Genomic DNA, 6,499 nt, shown 5'->3' with positions numbered 1-6,499 from the left:
ATTTTTATTGGTATGGATGCTCTATGAGTTTGTAAAACTTCTAATGTTTCAATCAGAGGAGAGAAATGCCCTATAACCTTACCTGTGTAAAGTATGTTTACAAGAAAATGAAAGAAAGCTTAGATGCAAAATGCAAATACAAAAACACCCAGCTCTTCAGATCTGGATGGAAAGTGCATGCTGGGTGGGAGAAGAGTTTGTATTCATCCCCCTTCATAAGGACATTTCTGCAGGTGCATCCCATATGTATTCCTGTGAATTTGCAATGGACATCTGCATCTCAAAAAGCTCAATATTTCCTCTTTAGAAACAGCCAAGCATAAAAGCGATCAGTCACTGAGCTGCCTTCATACCTTCTTAAACACACAAATTAATTTACTCAGGTTCTTTGTAAAAATAACACATAGTAATCCTGCCTTAGGTGAAAACAGCCCACCATTAAAATGTATATAGGCAGAAGCTACATCACAGAGCTGACTGGCATTCAGTGTTATAATAATTCAATTTCAAAGAGTTCAAATTGCTAAAAAGCCAGATCTGACAATATGGATTTTGGCAGGATATTCATCAGGCTTTTCTTCCTGGACTGATTGCACATGATTTGACAGTAATGATTATAATGGGGTTTATAATGCTGCCTTTCCCTTCCTTCTATCATGAAGGTTTATGAACTGGTTATATATATATATATATAGAGAGAGAGAGAGAGAGAGAGAGAGAGAGAGAGAGAGAGTTTTTTAAAAGACAAATTAGTTTGGTCCCATACAACCATACCACATTCACAAGCAGGATAGGGTTTTTTTTGTTTTTTTTAGCATTTCCCTCTTCATAATTCAGACTATGAAAATATATTACAAATATTCAGGGGTCAGATCATTAATTAAATAGAGTGAAAGGCTGCATATTTACCTTGGAATAAGTTCAATTGAACACATTGGGGCTTACTTCTGAGTAGACAAGCATATATTTTTACTGTTAATCAGATTAAACTAGGGATATTTATGGAAAGGTATTTGGTACCAATTAGTTAGTGTAGTGGCAAATTCAGAAGTGCAGAGTCCCTTTATGATAGTCACAGCCATGCATGCAAATGTAAAATAATTTATATCACACTTTTAATAGTCCACAGATAACTTTTGAGTATTCAGATCAGCACTTACTCACCCCCCAAAAATAATGTTCCTAATAACTCCCACTACATAGATGTGAACGTATGCCTTTCTATAAATTTATTTGGTCCTTGCAGAGATTGGGACCCAAGTTTATAAGGTTCAGGTCCATCCTCCACACTGGCTCTCAGTAGGTGTACTACCTTTCTGGGTAATATATGAATTGGGGATGTGTTCATTCGCAGGGAGTGACTCTTACTTCCTGTTCAGATTTCAGGTTCTTTCAGGAAATAGATTTTGTCTTACTTTTGGGTAGCAGTGCTGCTCAGCAAAATTAAAACCAAAGATGAGATGAGGAGTTAGCCACTAGTGGCTTAGGATGCATGTTTATAGCTCAAGAGTCTTTGGTGTCATTCTCTCATCTGCCTTGTTGGGGCTTAAGGAAAAATGGCATGGATATATCTTACCTATCAAGGCTCCGCTTCTACTCTGGAAAACTGAAATCATAATATTTTGCTGCATCACAGAGGGAGTTGAAGCTAAATATGCTGATTGTACTAGACTGTGATGATGGGGGGAATGGGCAGATGATTTTTGATTCCTACCTAATATCCAACACAAATCCATCTGGCCCATTCTGAAAAGGCTGGGGTTTAGCTTGACTATGAAATTACATGGGTGAGGCACTGAGGGGAGCTCAAAGGGAGGAGGAAAGGAAATAAAAAAAGTTCGGGGGGAGGCAAAATTGATGAATGATGGGAGGGAGAAGAGAAAGCTGCTTTGTGGCAATTGGTTTAAACCTCTGTGGCCTGCTGGGTGGGGGAGAAGGGCAGAGAGGGGGGGAAAGGGTTGGCCCCACCCCATGGTAAATGGCATGCAGCCCCTGGCAGATTACTGCTGAGGTAATGTGACCCCTTACAGAAATAAGGATCACCACTCCTGAAATATAGGAAAGGGACTACATTTTATTTCCTCCTTTCACTAACACAACATAGCATCCTTCAGACCTTTGTTAGGACAGGTAGGCAGCATTTTTGTCATGTGTAACTAAACCATCCGAATAGCTGCTTGCATTTTAATCCAGCCACCTTCTCTTACTGCCATCAAGAGACATCAAGAAGAACCTTATCCTGAACAATGAGAGGACTTATCTGGAGAAGTTCATGGAAACTTGTCCTTTGGAGGCTGTAGAGTGGAGATGATAAACACTTCATTTGTCAAAGGTGTTGCCCAGTTGTAGTCAATTAAGATGTGGTGGACGGGAGCAGCAGAATTGCCTCTAGTATATATGAACCACTCTTGTGAATATACTTACCCAGTCCAAACCACTGCAGAATCTCAACCCCTTGGCTCAGGGCCAGCCTCCCCACTAGCCACACTCGCACCTTGTGCCTCAGGTGGAGGATTGGGAAGGTGGCAGATTTGTGTGCCATCCTCTGATCTGATAATCCATCTGCCACTGTTTAGCGCTCTAGGAACATGGCTGCTGCAGGAAAGCAGTCAGCAGTGCTCTTACAGGGCCCCCAGTGGGGCTGGGCCACCCACGCTTTGGTCTGATTTAGGGCCCTACCTCAGAGTGAGGCATTCTGAGTGAGGTGGCCCCAGAGATCACCTGCACCTCTGCTGCTTTGCCCATGGCAAATGCAGTTTAAAATTTAACAATAGTAAACTCATAAACTTTAAATAGTATTTGCTGTTGCCTTGGCAGAAAAGCAACAGTGGCACAGTCATTCTTCGGGGCTACCTCAACCACAATGCCTTGCTCTGGAAGGATTCTCCATTTCCTAGGGTCCTTCATCAGAGTGAGACATTATTTGATGGGATGCCCTGGAGAGCCTTGGGCCATCTGCACTGCCAATACTGGTGCAAAAAGGAAAAGGAGGGAGACAGTTCATGGGGGTAGTGGCAGCATCTCTGCCTCAGGAAGCAGGGTATCTTGCACTGGCCCTGGCTTGGCTTGACTTGTAACTGGGTTGCAATCACCAGAATTATTTGGGAGAACAGAGGTTGAGCCACAGGCAGAGCCTCTCAGGGCCTAGAATTCCAGTTTAGTCCATGCCAGCCTAGATTCTGCAGGCTCCCACCTGCATAACTGGTCATGAAACACCTTTTTAAAAAGTAACTCAGACAAAAGGCAATATCTTTAAAGTGATTCTCTTGAATCTTCAGTAGCAAACACATGCAACTTCATCAAAAATAAATTAATTTTAAGACAGAGAAGGAAAACAACACAGTCTTAAGTATAACAAGACAGAAAACAGATGAAGTAGTTATTACATTACACTAGTTGAGAGGTGGAAATTATACAGGGCTTTGAGAATTTATAGTTACCAAAGTATATAGCATAGATGGCATCTTGCTCCTGACTCAGGTCCTGCCAGGGCCGGTGCTATCATTAGGCCAACTAGGCAGCCGCCTAGGGCGCAGACCTCAGAGGGGCGCAGTACTGACCTTTGAGAGGCACCGTTTTATACAGATTAGTTTTTTTAACCCTTGTAAAAAATGCAACAGACAATGCAAGTAGTTAGCCTTGCCTAGGGCGCAAAATAGCCTGGCACTGGCACTGGGTCCTGCTTGTGAGCTTCCCAGAGGCATCTGGTCAGCCAATGTGAGAACGGGGTAGTGGACTAGATGGGCCTTTGGCCTGATCTGGCACGGCTCTTCTTATGTACCCAAGCATTTCACAGCTGCAAGAAACATGACCCTTGATTAGCCACAGTCCAGTGGCTAACTAATAATACAATGCTGGGAAAACAGGGTGGGTGAATCAATCTAAAATTTCAATAATTATATCATTAATGGGTTACAAAAATGGATACATTTTGGGTGGAATAAGCCCTGGTTCAGCAAAGGAGAAAATTGGTTTATTCTAAAATAATTTCTAAAATTTATTTTCACTACCTCACATCCATATTAAACTGGTGATCTGACTAGTTGCTCTAAGGAATGACGGGGTTAAAAATAAAATGTACGAAAAAGAAAATAATTTATAAGAGGCTGAAGATGATCTATAAACAGCTAGTACTTAATCACTCTGGGTGAATTCCCAGCTATGTGCATCTTTACATGCCTTATTCATTCCCAGATACAGGTAGGAAACCCCACCCTTTTGTTTGGTTTAATGCTTCAATCTGTCTTTGTCTGGCATATCCTCTGCTAAAGCACAGACATGTTTGAAATGTAGGGGATAAACCACTTTCCTGTGGGTCGCATATCATGCAGGCAAGAAAGGAAAGGATGAGGAAGTAGATTTAAGGAGAGCAAGAGAGCGCGAGAGCATGAAAATGAAAATCAATTAGATGCCACAAAGTAAGAGGCACACAAAGAATCCCTGCTCTGGGTTGCCAAGGCAAATCTGTCAATAGAGTATTGAACAAACGCATCTGACTTGCAATTATTGTCCCTTTCGAAATGCAACTTGCTCCTTCACTTTACGGAACAAACCCAGCACTTGATGGCTTCACAAATTAAGAGTGAAAGGCAGATGCTTCAAATGGGGAGGAAACAGAGAGTCTCTTCAGTAAAAAATGGTGAAAATTTGCTGACCAGCCACTGATAAATGGAGAAGACCAACTTTCTGAGGAGTAGCTGTGTTGGTCTAATGCAGCAAACACAACAAAGTCTTGTGAAAAAATGGTAAACAGGGAGGCCAGATCACCACATAAAGGAGAAGGTACAGTTTGTGATAATTCCATGTTAATCTCAAAGGCCACATTGTCTCATGGGGAACCTTTGGGAAGTGACATGCCAGTGGTGGGCAGGGCCGGAGGAAAAATGGGCGGAGGGACAGGTGTGGATAGGAGGCTACATTCCAGATATGTGAAAGTCAGAGGTTTTATACACACACACACACACACACACCCTCTGTCCTCCATCCATCAAGCAAGGGGCTTTATTTATTTATTTATTTTATTTATTTATTTATTAGTCGCCCATCTGGCTGGCTGTCCAGCCACTCTGGGTGACGTACAAAATAAAAACAAATACATTAAAATATTAAAAATCTCAACAACAATAATAAAACCTAACCCACCCCAAAAGCCTGCCTGAAGAGCCAGGTCTTTAAGGCCCGGCAGAAGCTCATCATAGAGGGGGCATGGCGGAGATTATCACAGTTTAAGGACACAATCCAGTCAAGCAAAAGCACTCGAGGAAGGCACAGGGCAAAGTTGTTGGTGTGTGTGACCTGGGAAGAGGGTGTAGTCTGGAGAGAGTTCCGAGGGCCCAATACAGAGGTCTGGAGGGCCACATCCAGCCCTCAGGCCTGCGGTTACGTATCCCTGATGTAAGCTTTACAAAGCATAAAAAGTAAGCACAATGACTTTCACTGTACTGACCTTGTATACATTAAAGCTTTGTTTTGAATTGTCACAGATTGTATTTCTTATAGCCATATGGCCCCACTGTTTACAATCTCTATATGGCTGGACTGATAGACATATCTGCATATATAGACAGGACTGGTGCCAGTAGTGTAGTGGCATATTCTGAAGTACAGGGTCCCTTCATGATAGTCACAGCCACACTCCTTTCTAAGATTATGTAACCTTCTAAGATTATAGAACAATCAGGCAAGGTTTGAATGCTGCTTTCTGCTTCTCTATCCTAGTTAATGTCTTCTCCCACAGACGGATTTCCCTAGGAGCTCATCAGCATGACAGGGGAGTGTGTTAGGGACAGAGGAGTCTTCTCTGTGGCTCACTCACTTCCTTTTGCTCTGATTAGCGCCAATCAGCAGGAAAGGACAAGGAAGCATGTTAGAAGACTCTTCTGAGTGGCAAACACACTCCTTTCATGCTGATTGACTCATAGGATGCTGTAGACATAGGGACCCTGCTGGGACCCTGCTCCCTAAGAGGTAAGGGGTCTAAGACCCCCTGAGACCCTGGGCGAATACACTCCTGGCCAACACCAGAGGGTGGCCAGGTCAGGCCCTGACTAAGGGCCCCTAAAGGGCCCCTCCTTAGGGTGGGAGGATAGCACTCCCACAGATCATGGGGAGGGAGCTCCCAAGCACCCCCCAATACAAACAGTGTGGTCTTCAATAAACCCACACACATGCCCCACCTACCTCTTCCGTCCCTGTGAACGCCATACGTGCTGTGCGTATATGCCTGCCATCAACCAAGATGGTGGCAGGGGCTCCCCTATACAAGCACATCATTCATGTGAGATGATGCAAGAAGTAGGTGGGATGTGTGGGTGGGCACTGCAAGCCCAGGTCAGGCTGGTGCCCAAGGGCCCAGTCATGCCTGGTGCCAGCCCTGTATATACAGATAGATTTAGGATGATATCCAGTGTTAGTCAACTCCGAATAGACTCACTGAAGTTCATTGATTTCACTGGATCTACTCTGAGCCTGGATTAGTTGGATGATACTCAGCAATATT

Source organism: Rhineura floridana, chromosome 3, assembly GCF_030035675.1.
Source record: "Rhineura floridana isolate rRhiFlo1 chromosome 3, rRhiFlo1.hap2, whole genome shotgun sequence".
NCBI lineage: Eukaryota > Metazoa > Chordata > Lepidosauria > Squamata > Rhineuridae > Rhineura > Rhineura floridana.
The sequence above is the reverse complement of the archived record's forward strand: the minus strand, read 5'-3'. Positions refer to the sequence as shown.